The sequence below is a fragment of the Vanellus vanellus genome (assembly GCF_965231255.1).
Source record: "Vanellus vanellus genome assembly, chromosome: 2".
NCBI lineage: Eukaryota > Metazoa > Chordata > Aves > Charadriiformes > Charadriidae > Vanellus > Vanellus vanellus.
In genome coordinates, this window is record NC_138906.1 from 100,384,575 (window position 1) to 100,400,024 (window position 15,450).

The window sequence follows — 15,450 nt, forward strand, 5'->3', positions numbered from 1 at the left end:
GTTAACAAAGCAATTCGAGAAAGGTTTGTGTTTAAAGTGCGAGATCTGGCCTTCCCACCATTATCAGAGTAACCCTGTGAGTTGAAGTCCACGCATGGGCAACGCGTTATGGTGAATGGCACAGTAAACATTCTGCTCTTGCTTTACTCATGTCGAATGTGGACGCTCACCTGCAAAGAACTGCCTCCCCTATGGCTCCTCAGGGCATCCTTGCTGCACAGGAAGGCCTTGTGCTGCCGTCTCCTGAGCAGGTGCTTAACCTGTAAGAACAGTAAAGTTTTTAAAAGAATATAAAAAAAAATCACTATAAAACATTTTAAATTAAATTTGTTTATAAGTTGCTTCCTTCACTTAACATTTTTTTTTTCATCTCCAATCTTACTTTCCTTACTTGTGAGCACAATGAATTTAAAAATTATAAATGGGGAAAAAAGTTGAGGTAGCTGCTAAGAAACCAAAAGGAAAATATACTGGGAAATTTGCTATTTAGCTGACCGCTATTTGTATTTGAATTGCTGCCACACAGAATGATGATGAAAATAATTTTTTTTTCCCTTCTGTGGGCACGTGAATATTGTAATGGTTGGTTTAGGCTTTAGTTTAACAGCACATGGAGTCTGTATCTTTCAGCTGGATACATTTATTTCAAGGTACTTAGAAGCTGACTTTTATGAGATTATTTAGGCAGTGATTATTTTTGTTGAGAAATGTGTCCTTTATCCCTCTCATTCATCCACTGCTAAGATATTTCTGTTTGTCAGAATGCCTCCATTTCTGATAAATGACTGAAGACTGACTGCTACACTTTATTAAAAAGTAATAACAATTTTTGTACGCACCCTTCACATTGTAAGGGGGGGACCATGAATCAAAGGACACTGCCTGTCTGGGCCTGATAAATGCATCGTTTACCAGCTGAGGAGTTATTTAGGACTGGCTATTAATTTAAATCACATTTATCTTCCCTGAATGGGGGGAGGTTGCTGTGATAGGACTGCGAATGACCAATAGTGCAGCTAAGTGCACATTATTTATTACTACCGCCTGCAAAGCACTGCACAATATGTTAAAAAAAAAAACAGTGCCAATTACCATGGTTAATCTAGTCAGGGCAGTAACAAATTTCTTTCTAGCACAAGCCAATTTCTACACTTGTACTTTTTAGTCTCTTCTAGAGAGTCAGTGTTTGCTCAAAATTCCTAATCATTAAAAACAGGTTATATATCCTCTCCTAAAACATGATAGGCAATACCAGCACCCTTAAGTCTTTTCTTCATTGTGGAAAAAAAAAAAAACAACCAAAAACAAAAACAAAAAACAACTTCTTTAGACATTTAAGAACAGAAATTTCTTGAGTGCAATAAAATCACGTACACCATGTTTTCTAGGAGATTTTTGAGTTTTGTTCCGAGGCATCTGAGCAAAGAGAAGCTTCGCTGAGGCTTAGGGAACAGTTATGCAGAGCTGCTCTGGGCCACTGCCACCTAACCTTTTCAGGAAATTTCACAGACAGAATTAAGGTAATTCTGATGAAAAACACCATACACAGGGCTTTGTAAAACCCAGTGTATGAAGTCAGCCTACTGCATGTGCTTATGAGATATAGTCAGCTATCCCTTGTTGCTATGAGCTAAGGTAGTAGTTGTCAAGGCTGGCACCCCTGAAATTTGTAAGTGTAATTAAAATAAATGTTTTTTTCGAAGAGCAGCTACTGATTGCACTAAGTGCATCTGTAGTAGTGGATGTCACCTCCTGAGAACATACCGAGGACAAGAAGTTCCAAAGATGGACAATGTGGTCTCTGTTGTGTCTCTTAAGTAACTGGTAGAGCACAGGGGCACAGTAAGGCAGACACGGACACATGGAGAAAAGAAGGAAACCACAATTCACCTCCTTCTTGCCTGCAGGAGAATATCGATGACAAGATAAGAATAGAGCATTACTTTATTTATCTGCAATCATTTACATTCACACTTACTATTCTTGTTCCACACCTATAACAAAAGTAGAGTCCCTACTGGCGTTCAGGGGGAATGTTGTTTTTTCTTAATGCTGGCTGGTCATTCATCTCCAACAAATAAAACCTATTTTTTTCCACTAGTTATGAAAAATCTTAGTAATAAACAGGTTTCTATGGAATTGCACTCAATAAGCAGCAGTAATTGGTAGTTGCTACCTCTACAGCGTTTTAGCCGTACCTCATACTCCGAAAAGTTTATCTGTACTGTTGCCTTGCATGTCAAAAATCCTATCACTGGAAGAACAGCTAAGTAATGATTACCAATGTCTAATACTGTCCAGTGCTATATATGAGTAATGCTGGTCTTGCATGCTTCTTGCATCAACTCCCAGTAGCAATTAAACCTACATCATTAAAAGAAAACAAATACTGAACTCTATATTTGGAGAAAGCATTGGGTTTTTCATCCCGTTAGCCTGAGAAATAAGGAGGATATTTTTGTGCAATTAATCTTAAAATAAAGAAACAGAAATGGGAATAAAAATATACAGAAACATTTTAAGACAGGATTAATTCTAGCAAAGTGTTGAAAATACAGGTCCCTGGACGTCTGAAGCATTTGAATTAGACATAAGACCTTTACATATTTTTTTAAACAGTAACAACAATTACCTAACTGAATAACTAACCAGAGGTCATACTGATTTTCCTATCAAGAGAATATTTTAAGGCAAGATGGTGTTTGGTTTTTTCCCCTGAGGTATATCTGGTGCTCTTATTCAGCCACATAACAGAAAATAATCTGGCACATTTTATTATGAAGAAGATTTTCATAATTGTCTCCTCACCCCTAAAAGTCTATACAACTCTGAGAATATGCCTTTCTTACTGCTATAAGCCTCCTGTTTATAGCTCTGAGGATTTGTGGCATACCTTTGTAGTCCAGTTCCATGCTCTTGCAAGCAACCATATCATATAATCTTTTTACACTTATCAAACTCCACCTTAAAAGCAATTAGTTTTTTGTTCCTCAGCTTCTACACCCTTACCATGCTTGGGAAGCTCTTTCAGGGAATGATTGCTAAGCTCGATAAGATCCTTTTTTCTAATTTCCAGCATAAATATACTTACCTATTTCTTTTCATGCCAAAACTGGCATTCAGCTTAAATAATTCCCCTCTCTCCCTTGTGTTTATCTCTATGTGTATTTATAGACAACAAGCAAATCTCCTTTAGGCTCTGGTTTGTTAGGCTAAACGTGCCAAATTACTTTGTTCTCTTTTTGATATTCGTGTACCAAATCATCTTACTCGTGCTTCTCTGTGTTGTTTCCAGTAACAGTTCACCTTTTAATATGTACGTGATCCTCAAGATTAGGTTTTATGGGGGGGTTGCACGGTGCTACTAATGCTTTCCTATCCTTTCTGGAAATGTCTTCATACTATACCCCAGAAACACATTTGCCTTTTTTCACAGCTACAGCATATTGGCAGCTCACGGTCATACTGTGATCAACTAGAGAGTTTAGGTCACTCTCCTCTTGGTGATTTCTGACAGATGAACTCTCAGCTTATAGCAGAGTATTTGTGTTATTAGTCCCCGAGTGACTGACCTTGTACTTTGTGCTATTGAATTTCATCTTACTTCTATTCCTGTCGATCTCAAGGCCATCTGATTCTTTCATTGCGATATCCCGATCCTCCTCCGTACTGACGATGTGTCCTGGCACAGATGTTATCAATACTTCTGTGCATTAGTAAGATCCCTAATAAAAATACAACCACTGCCTTACTGAAATGTTTCAAAACTGAAATGTCTCAAAACTGGACCAGGAGAAACTACTACCATGCTCCAGACTGATAGTCCGCTTGTTATACAAGTTACCCACCACTTTTCAGTCAGCCTTTTACCAACATTGTATATATCTTCTGACAAGCTTCAGCTTCTCCAGCCTTACCAGTTTTACTGGTCTTATTTGCACCATGTTTTTTGATGTTTGAAATCTGAATATCTTCCATTTGTATGATGCTAGGGATGCAAGGGTGGATTCTTGTGTTCTTTTGTAACTGTTCCTTGACACCTGATTTCCAAATCACTGCCTTATAAAAGTGCCTCCGACGGCTCGTTCTAAGAATATGGATCTGGACCTTTATGAAACTGTGCTGGGAGGAGAGAACAGGAATGAGACAAACTGTCTGGTGGGACTGCAGCTTTGTGTCGTCTGAGACATGGCAGTGAAAGAAAACAAGAACTGAAGGGGAGTTGAACAGAAGTCCATGACTTAAATATGTGTCAAAAAAGAGTGCATTGCTTTCAAATTTTAAGCCATCAGGCATACCAACATGCCAACCTCCTGTAAAAAGCACAGAATAGAATTAATATTTTTAGGTCAAAAGCTGCTATCATTTCATATAGTTTTTCATAACCCAGAGTTGTACAGACTGAGTATTCAGGGCAGGAAGATTTGCCCTGAAGAGTTTGCATGTCAATCATTTGTAGTGCAAAGAATGGGTCATATCCATATTGGGTCACACTTTAATTCACTTACTACAAATTCCCCAGCCTAATATTTAAGCTGTGTTATACTAAAAAAATATTTTTGATCATGTTTGTGCCATGTTATGACTCTAAGCGTTTTGTTTTCTCCGTAGACTATAGAAAAATCCTTGACCCGGTTAATCCTTAGGCTCTGGTCTTTCTCTGAGTAAAAGATACACAGACACCTCCGGAGCTAAACACAGAAGATCACACTACTTGTTCTATTGCTTCAATTATTTCCTTTTTACCAAGAAACATTTGTAGGAGCTCAGTCTGTGTTACTTCCTCTGCTTACACTGCAGGTATTCAAAAGACAGTCAGTCCTAATTATCCCATCCCCCTTCACACATCCCCACACCCAATTAATAATGTTCAGTGATGTATGAAGCTGAGTTTACATTAATGTAATTTTTTAATACATTAAAGTGCTGCACGTCTCAGGCATTTTATAAATAAATGTCACTAATTTATAAATACTTGTGCTACCCTGGGGAGCACAGAATGTGAAGGGGAAAGGGCAACAGGGGTGCAATCCTCTCTCTTCCCACTCCCATTTGTAGCTCCTGGGGATGCTCAAAGAGATTAAAACTTGCTCTTGCCAAATCCCAGGACATGCAGCTATTACTTACGTGCACAGTGCAATACAGTCTAGGCTCAGAAAAGAGGAGCTCTGGAACTTTGCTGCCACTGTTATAAAAATTGAGGTTTTCTCTACATAAGGAAAGCAAAAGTGTTCAGGTACATCAGAATCAAAATTTCTCTGTCAAACCATATTCCTGATACCTTTACAAAACCTGTAGCTCTGTAATACAGACAATAAATATGTGTTTCTGCATGTGGGGAGCTGCAGGACAGAAAGGTTTTAAATTCAAAGTCACAGTTACCAGATCAATGAAATGAAGATTATCTGTCACTTAAATCACAGTTAATTGGAGTTAATGCATGAATTTAATTCCACTTTGAAACTTGGGGCAAGAGGGTAAAATGGCACAGAAATGCCTAAAAAGAGAAAGTGTGACCAGATGAAATTTCAAATTAGCCACTGACGGTGTCTGGCTTGGTCTTGAACCCTACCTGCGTATGTATGAGGAAACTCAAAAAGATGCAGAGCTATGCAAATGTTCTTTGGAACTTCATCTGTTTTGTGGTCATTGATACCAAATTTCTAAGAATCATGACTCATGTTTATTTCATTTATTGTTGTAAGGCTGTACATCTCTGAAGCAGATTATCAGACATTTGTACAGTGTCTAGCACATGCATATAACAATAGCCATAAATACTTCTCCAAACCAGGACCGAAGTATATGACATAAATGAAAACAAAATATTTTGTAAATGTAATACACTAAAGTACAAAGAGAAAGAAAGTTATGGTTCTGTCCCCAAATATTTGCATAAACAATGAATATTCATCTATGGTAGAGACAACAGATTTTTTAGCCTTTTTACAAAATTACCCAAAAGATGAAATTCATTGGTTTTGCTGTCTACAGCTGACCTCTCTCATCCTTGTTTTTTAACAGGTAAAAGTGAGCCTTTTCTTTTTGATGCAAGCTCAAGGTGAAGACACTCTACAGGCAATTGTATGAAAATTTGAGGAGTTTTGGTTTTAGTCAGTATCTACAGCTCTTTTCTTCTGCTGCGTTTCCTGTGAGATGGTCTCAGAATATGCAGCTGCATTGTTCTTTTGGGGCTATGTTTGCAGACTATTTCTAGCCCACATCAATGCAATCCAAATAATCCTCAGAAGTTGCTTCATTATTTATTAGAAAAAGCAATCTGGCATGCGGTGTGTTATCGACAGCTGAAATCCAATACTCAAAGGTCACCAAAACAAATACCAGAAAGAAAAGGTGTTAAGGCAAATAAAAATACACCTTTTTAATTTTGACTGAATTGATTAAATAACAATTGAGTGGTGTCACAGGTCATAAGGCTTTGAGACATAAGGTCAGCTTAATAGAAAAGAGCCTGGGGCCATGTCACAGGGTACGCTCTGAGGCCTAGCACCGAGGCCACATCATTGTGCTCGCTCCTGCCCTTACCCCATGTAGTCTGAAATGAAGAAATGCCTAAACAGAATGGAGAACAGTCTAAATAGACTGGTGCTTATCGCTGAGGGCTACCCCCTGAGTCAATGCTGTTTGGAGCCGATTGCTCTCATTGAAGTGAGAGTACTGGGCATCTCTCAGTAAACATTTTATAAAATTTAGTAGGCCGAGGAAAAAAAAAAAAACAAAAACAAGCAAAAAAACGAACCAACAAAAACCTTTCTACACCAGCTGTACTCTATAATATATGTACATCTCATTACAGTGCCACAGTTCAGCCCAGATATTTCAGGACTGACATGAAATGAGTGAAGTAGAAAGTGAAACACTTAAACAGAATGAATTCAAAAGAACTTTCTATGGGATTTTGAGAAGGAAGAACTGCACAGTAGCTTATATACACTAATGCATTCGCACAACATTAATTAATGCCACACTGTTTGTGTGGTAGTGTTTAGTTTTTGTATGCTAAATTGTTTCATTCCTAAAAATAGCTGGCCCAGGGAATCTACTGCCAACAGAAATGCATTCCTTCAGATGCTGCGATTGATCTTTTTGAAAGGGCTTGATAATTTTACATTTGATAATACAAATGCAAAATCTCGGTCTATATCTAGTTCAGACAGCTACCTAAACTGTGCCCCATCAAAGCACATGAGAAACTAACTGCATTGACTTCAGCAGGATAACTGAAACGTGCAGCTATTGTGTTCAGAAGTCGGCTCCTAGAAACCCAGCGTATAGGAAATTTGGTATAGGAAACTAAAAAGATATCCTGAATATTTAACACTTCCATGACTATCTCCTGGTTCCAGTGGAGACTAAGGCATATCACTCTATTCTGTGGCTGCCTCTTCTTCTAGCATTCTTCTCTCCAACTTTCTCTATGTTATTCCCACCTTGGGCTGGTGAGGTAAACAGCTGCCACTGAAGTATATAACAAAATTTCTTTGTGGAAGAGAGCTTATCCGGAAATAATTTGTCTTTTTCTTGCATGGACATGTATAGTCTATTTTGGTCCACTGATGTTCCAGCATCCATTTGAAAATGAGCTCCTGCAATTCCCTATTAGTTCCCAGACTTCCCATAGCAATGGCGTTGCTGTATTTCACTCTCGTTTTTGGCCTGAAACATGTTCCCACTTAATGAATGGCTAAACTTCTTCTGATTCTCAGGAGAGTGATTCTGATTTTCAATTATTATTTAAATTACAATTTTGCAGACCAGTACACTGCCTCATTACATAACTCAAGTACTGGAACATTCTAGAGTCTACCCATCTTCATTTTTCAAAATCAGTCATTATCTATGAAATAAGTAAGATGATACACACAAAAAAAAATTTAGTTATACAACTATTAATAAATTATATTTTTCAAATACAAAAAGTATTTAAGGAGATAAAGTATGAGATCAATTAGATGACAACAATCAGTATCTCATATGACTTCATGGGGGAAAGAATGCTTTTTACCACTGAGAACCTGAACCCCTTTTAATGTATATTCTACTTAATGTCAAGTTATTACAGCAATTATAATTGTTTGGAGTTGGAAAAAAATAGCTTTTGTTTTACCATTGCTAGTCTATCTATTTTCTATACACTTGTCCTGGAAGAGTTTGTTTCCTTTTCCATCAGTTTATTTTAAGAAATAACCCATGGCTTCAAAAGATAATGCTTTAAAATGTAATTATATAAACAGGGAAGTTCAGGACCTACTCTGTCTACAAACATCAAAAGCAAGGATTTTAATTCACAAACCTCTTTATCAACAGTGGTAAAACCTATAAATCACTCAATGATACAGAAAATGTTTAGTACTCTTAAGAAAGGAGTCTGAACAGTATCAATTATAGACACTATAGAAATAGAAAGATGCATTTTCCTAAAAGGGCCTCTTTTTGTGCACACAGAAACATCTGTGCATGCAGTTTTCAAGTACCTGGACACAGGCAGAATGAATTCTAGGACCTATACTTACAGGAAATAGAATGTTATTTATCAAAAGTCATTTGGACAAATTGTTTTTTTCTGTGGAAAGTACTTCTCAGTTCTGTATACTCTTGTCCTTTGGTTAGTGCTGTGGTTCGTGCACGCATAGGAAGTTTGGACTGCAGCCCTTTAGAAAATCTTTCAGAGTGATGACATGTAATCTCCTATGGTGGGTGGAAAATGCATGTTAATGTGCAGAAATAACGGACAAGTACTTGATGGATGGAATGTTCTTTCCTGTGCAGCCTGGACAAGGTCCATCTGGGCAGCTGCGGTGCTCTGAGGCAAGGCAAGACTCTCCTCTTCCCCAAACCCCATAGCCAGGGAAGAGGCAAGGAGGAACTGTGAAGAAGCGCTGTCTTGGGAACAGCCTGAAGGTCTCTGATCATTCACACAACAGGGCTAATGCAAACAATACTAGTTCCCAGCAATGCTGGATTTTCAATGCCCTGGTGCTTTGCAGGTTTGTATAATGAGCTTCTCATCTTCATAACTCATAGCAGAACTTTTGTTGGCAATCTAGGCAGAGAACCAGACAACCTAATGACTGATCTAGTGTCTACACCTTCAAATCTTTCTCTTTTGGGGAAGAACTGAAGCATACAAACATAAAGGCTATGCCCTATATACCCCCTGCCCCACCTTTGCTTTCCAGGCTGGTGAGCGTTGCTCAGGCAGATTATAACAGTCGCAGTTTTCCTGGATTCAGGCAGAACATTTATTTTCTGATCCACTTTCTCCCTCTCATGGTAGTCTCAGTCCCTTGTGAAGAATGAGGAGATGCAAGTGTTGTAGACCACTCGTGACAATCCTACAGCATTTCTTGCATGCAGGCAGTCTTGGATTAGATTCTTGTATTAAACATCTAAGTTTTAAAGGATTTGAGCACCTAATAGCTTAGGTTTACTGTAAGGGTGGGCAACAGGTTCTTATACTTCTGGCATTGACCGGTTTCTTTAGGTGTCTGATGTTCAGAGTTTTAAGGGGTTTTGAAAGACTGAGATGATCAGCTTCAAAGAAATGGTCATGACTACAAAGTGTCTCCATTAGGCATCTTCAGAAGTATGGGTTTAAATCAGGATTCGTGAACCGAACTTCAGTCTCCTTGGTTTGCTTATTTACATTTATTAACTGCACTGTTTAACCTCTCACCTCTTCCTTAGTAATGTATTTAAAATTACACCTTTTATCTGATTTTGCATTAGGTGAGGAAGTCTGCTTAATGGTGAGCATTTATGCTGAAATACTGGCATAAATATTCTTAACTTTGCCCTTTCTGGGTTTTATTCCCCATTCCTATTTTAAAATCTATATTAGTTCATGTTCGTACTGGTATCTTATCTGGCATTCTTCAATTCTACTTCATAGATTAAATAAAATTGGGTAAATTCTCTGAGGTTTCATTCAGTCTTTTCTTCTCAGCAAATTAATCCAGGACACAATGTCCTGCGAGTGGATAGAGGGTTAATCAGTGTTTGCATAACCTTTTCCTGAACTTTCCTAAGTTTTCCAATTAACTGAGGTAACTGAAAAAACCCACACATTTTGTGGTGTAGAGTGTTTCCTTTCCCTGTTAGCAAAGTTGCTTTAAGCAGCCATGCATATTTCTAGAGACGCTAACTAAAAAGTGAAAGTTTGAATCATTGCTCACTGTGTATGAGAAGCACCAGCTGAGATGGATTTCAGTGGTAACTTACCTGGCTGCTCACAATTCACCTTCCTATTAGTTTGTGAGCAATAAAAAGAAACACGTCTGTAGAGGAAAACGGCTTGTTATGTGGAAACATTTTACAAAAGCTCTCTTTCCACATTCTGTGCATTGATGGACATTGCCATAGGGCCTGAGAAGCTGTCATTAAAGGAGATGCAGGGCAGGTGTGCAGTCCCCTGTTGAATGGTACCAGTGAAAAGCCTACATCCTCCAGATACGTAGGCTGGGCAGCGCGAAAGGGAAGCTGCAGCGGAACGGTCCAGAAGTATAGTCCGTCTGAATGGGTACACCAACATAAATATGTTGGTTAGGGATGGGTATAGCTGCCCTGGACTGAACTGGTGGTTTAGCCCATTTCCTCAATACTTTAATGAGAAAGGAGAAAGTTGACTGATATCTGCAGCTGATACTTAAGGACTGCCAGATCACTCTCAAAATCTGTGAGGAAAAAAAAGTCTGTCATATTTAAGAGCAACCCACTTTATCGCAAATCCTCTAATTCCAAACCCGCCTTATTAAGCATTCCAAGTCTGATTACTGGGGAAATGAACCAGCCTTCCAGGGATGATGGTCGAAAACCGTCTTTATGACACAGAATTATGTGAAAGGTACAGAATGGGGCCTATACATTTCAATGCCTTGGATCCTATTACCATGTAAGTAAAATAAAAATCCCATAAAAATTGAAACAAGCATCCAAAAAATGCTAGTTACATTGTTTCGGCAATGATAGAAATTCTCTTGTCTCTAGCACCATTCATTTTCTCATATAGCTGCTGTGATGCTGTGTTATTTCTTACCTGTGTTCTTTGACTTAATGCTTTGACTTTATGCTTTGACTTCCTTGTATTTGAAAATAATAAACTAAAGCCTAAATGAAGTTAAGAAATGTCACATAGTTCAGGGGTTGGATAGTTTTAGCTGCACCTGACAAAATGCTCAGCTAGTGGCCTCCTGCAGAAATGGTACTGGCTTCTTCTTGCCCTCAAGTTTGTTCCTAATTATGAGGAAACTTCTGATTTCCCTAGCCACAAATTTAACAGTGTTTCCTTGTGTTGCAAGCTGACAAAGTGTGCTAAGTAACTGAGAGGCCCATCTAGGTATGTTTGTAATGTGAATAATTAGAGACATCCCTACCCTCATATACATTCTCACAAAATTAAAAAAAAAAAAAAAAAAAGTCCTCTCTCTAACAGACCTAGTGGAAAGCTAGAACGTGTTTGAATAAAATATTCACTATGACTCCTTTATTTGACAAAAATTCCCAGACCATGACTTCCTTTCGTAGTTCAAATGTCAAGCACCCCTTCCACTGTGGTCAGGGTGGCATGCAGGAACAGAGGGAGACCCTAAACAGAAGTCTTTAATGATGACAAGCCTGGTTAACTCAATGACCCACAGCATCTTTTGTCTCCCTTTCTCCCCATGTTGGCTCCTGCTGATTCAGATGGGGGAAGCCAACTAGCAGAGCGGTTGCTCATGCATAGTCTGGGGAAAATGCTTTCTTCACCCTTGTGCATAGAGTGCAAAAGGCCCTTCAATTTCCTCTGTACTGTTTTTCGGTTTTTGTCTTTTTCTCTGATTGACTAGCTTTATATTGATTGAAAAGGCATTTCCTTTGCCCAGCCTTCTGAAAAACAAAATAAATGTTTTCTGTGACCCTAACTCTTAGATTTTTCTTTCCACAGAGCTAAAGAAAAAGTTTCCTGTCAATTATATTGAAGGAAAAATTATATTGTTGTTTTGTAGCACTTTTTTTCTTCCTATGTGTCAAAAGGGAGCAAATGATGCATTAAAAGCCTAAAAGCTCAAATAAAGATTAGGTGTAAAGTGCTATTGATCCCTTTACGAAAAGAAGCTAAGACAGATTCCACTCCGCTGTCAGGTTACATTTTCAGTAAGTTACCCAGGTGCAAGATTTGAAACTTCTGCAAAGGAGTCTGTAAAGTGTTGTTGAAAATATCAAATAAGATTAGACCAGACAGTGAAAACAAACATTAAAAAATGTCAGTGGTGCAGCTGAGGTCACCAGGCTGCATTGTCCCAGGGTTTAATGTAGCCCAACACCTGAATGTTTAAGATGCCCCTATGAAGATCCAGAACTTTAAAAACATCATTTATTAGATTCTCTGTGTGTAAACTCTACAGATATATGTACACATTTCCATGTATCTCGATGTCCAGAATCCACAAGGTCTTAGTGTCGTGGTTTAGGCTAAGTCCACCACTGGGGACCCGAGGGACTCCAGATGGGACCGACAGATGCCCCCCTCTACCCCTCTTCAAAGAGAGAGGCAGAGGAGGAAAAAGAGACTTATGAGTTTAGAAGGAACTAAACTACTTTAATAAAATATTAATAATAAAATAAATAATGAAAAATATATACAAAACCATATCAAGCTCCCGAGATGACAATCATGTCACCGGCTGGCACTGGGGCAGTCCCAGACTGGACTCAGTGACGGACAGGAACTGGATTCCGGATCTGGATTCAGGATCGAGATCACAGGCAGACAAACAGAGTCCTCCTCAGACGTCGGCCATTGAAGGAAGAGCCCGTGACCCTTTGATCCCTCAGCTTTTATACTGAGCATGAGGCAGATGGGATGGAATACCCTGTTGGTCAGGTTTGGGTCACCTGTCCTGTCCGCTCCTCCCTACAGGTGGGACCCCACTATGCTTTTCCACTTCTGACCCTCCAACGGGGCAAATAACAAAGTTGGTTGGCCTTGGGTGCTATAGCCATAAGTATAAGCAGGAGCCTCTCTGCATGCCATGCCTGGGCATCAGCTGTAAACAATTGGTCTTATCACTCTGAGAGAGTGAACGCTGTCTGCACAATATGCAGTTAATTTCAGTTGTTAGAAGAGGCCCAGCTAAGAAGCGAAGTTACTGAACAAAATTGGTTCTGTTTTACCTCAAACCAGGACACTTAGGCACATGATGTAGTTTTCACTGGATGGAGCAGAAGAATACTCCAGTTCTCAGTTCCCTAACTTGTTATTCATCCAAAGAATACTCTGAACATTTTGAAGATTGTTACAAGCTATATCACTTTTAAAGAGAGAACAAACTGGTACTGTAAGTCAGTACAGTAGATTTTATTGCAATTATTAGAAACCAGCTACTTAAGGCATTTACGTTACTTTCTGCAATGTTTTGGTGGAGCAAAGTTTATTAGAAACCAGCTACTCAAGGAATTTACGTTCCGTTCTGAATCAATTGATAACCAAGTTTAACAACTGAGTGTACAAAGTGCAGACAAGATCAACCATGAAGCTTTTGATTGTTAGTTGCACAAGCTGGAAACACCAGAGATGATAGATAAATCTAAAGAAGGATTAGGCAGCTGCCGATTAAATTCTATAAATTCAAAATAATTATACAAAACTAAGGCAATGGAATGAATTTCCCAATTCTCAGCAGGGCGTCTTTAGAAAATATCCAGAGATTAATTTGGGGGTAAAAAAAAAGTGAATAGAAGCAAAAGCCAAATGAAAGCAGATGATGAACCTTCATTGTAATCTAACACATCTGGAAATATGCTGTTGATGAAGGCAGACTCCACTTCTCAAGAAACACTAACAGTATGCAATTTTTAGAGAGCAAGGGGGTAAAACTTTTGAAATCATGAAACATTCATGACAGGGGAATTAGTTCAACAGAAGGGGTCAATCATTCTGGGGTGACAGATTATTTGGGGTGAACTGCTTTAAGCTAATACCAGAACAGGTAGAAAAACTCAGAGATGAGGTTTAAATTCAAAGTTATAGAAATGTAAAAGGAATTTCTAAGTGGCCTGTATACTTGTATTAGAAACCTGAGGAAAAGAAAATACTAATTTCTATTAGACAAGCTATTCTGTGATTTTGTAAAACTAGCAAACCCTGGCTTCACACGGATTTATGTCTAGTGTTCCCATTCCCTTTCTATTTGGAACCACTGTCCTTACGTGCCCTCTTGTAACACAATGTGCCCAGATGATCCTGAGCCACCCATACTGTACCCTAAGTAAGCATATGATACTTTCAGATTGTCCCATGTCTCCTAGCTACTTTTTGGCTTCTGCCTACTCAAAAGGCAGAGCTCTGTCTTTAGTTAACTCTTGGACGAGCTCTTTCTAATCCAGACCTCTTCTGTATTTATAACGTAGCCGAACAACGTGTGCCTCGTCCAGACTGAGGATTCAGAGACTCAGCTGCAACAGCAGCAGTGGCAAGCTCGGACAAGAGCTTCATAGGGCTGACTGAAGAAGACTCTTTCCATGTTTAGTGTAGCCTTAAATGGTGAACAGGAGCAGAACCAATGCTGTGTCAATGTTCTAAAGGGGTAAAAATAGCCCAGATAATTACAGACCAGAGGGCCTGACACAATACCTTGGAAGAAATATTAGAAAAGCTGGTGTGCAATGTTATCCATAACATTTTCATGGATAGAAATTCAACTTATTTGAATTAAAATGAACCTGAAATGCCGCCATTAGGCAGTCCTGTGGTGCAAAAGGAGCAAAGAGCTGGAGTCAGATTTGAAAATCCACACTCTGCATTTTAAGCTCTTACTTTGGGCTAGTTCTCATTCAGTTTAATGGAATAAGTACCTTTTACCAGCTGGAAAATACTAGGTGAGCTTCTGCAGTGTGTTTCCCTGTCTAACTTCAGTGAAAAGGAATCTAGTTTATGAACTTAAAGACTGCTTCGTGATGCAAACTGGAGCATTGTAGGTTTGAATGATTAAGAGATTTACTTATTATGAATTAATAAATCACGAACAAATCAATTCAGCTAGATCATATCCTCGATGATGTATCGTTTAGAGATTGCTTACAGCAAAGCCTTTAGCCACTGCTCGATTGTGCTCTATAATCAGTGGAGGAGATAGAGGAAGAGAATATGCTGGAGCTTGGTTTTCACTTTGGGATCAGTTGGCAGATTGCCTACTTTGCTTGTAGAACTCAGACTATTTTGCCTGGCAGCTGATAATCCTCCCAAGCATCCAACAACAAATTCTTGCACTGTATTTTCTTGTCTGAGACTTTCCTTCTTCTGAATTGATTTAGGCCATGTGACACCAACCTTCAGGTACAGGCTATGAAGCGAGACCAGCCAGACATACATCCTGGCAAAACAGAATATTTAATGGGTGATCAAGAGATGAAAAAGGAGAAAAAACAGTGAATTTGTTGCAAATCTTATAG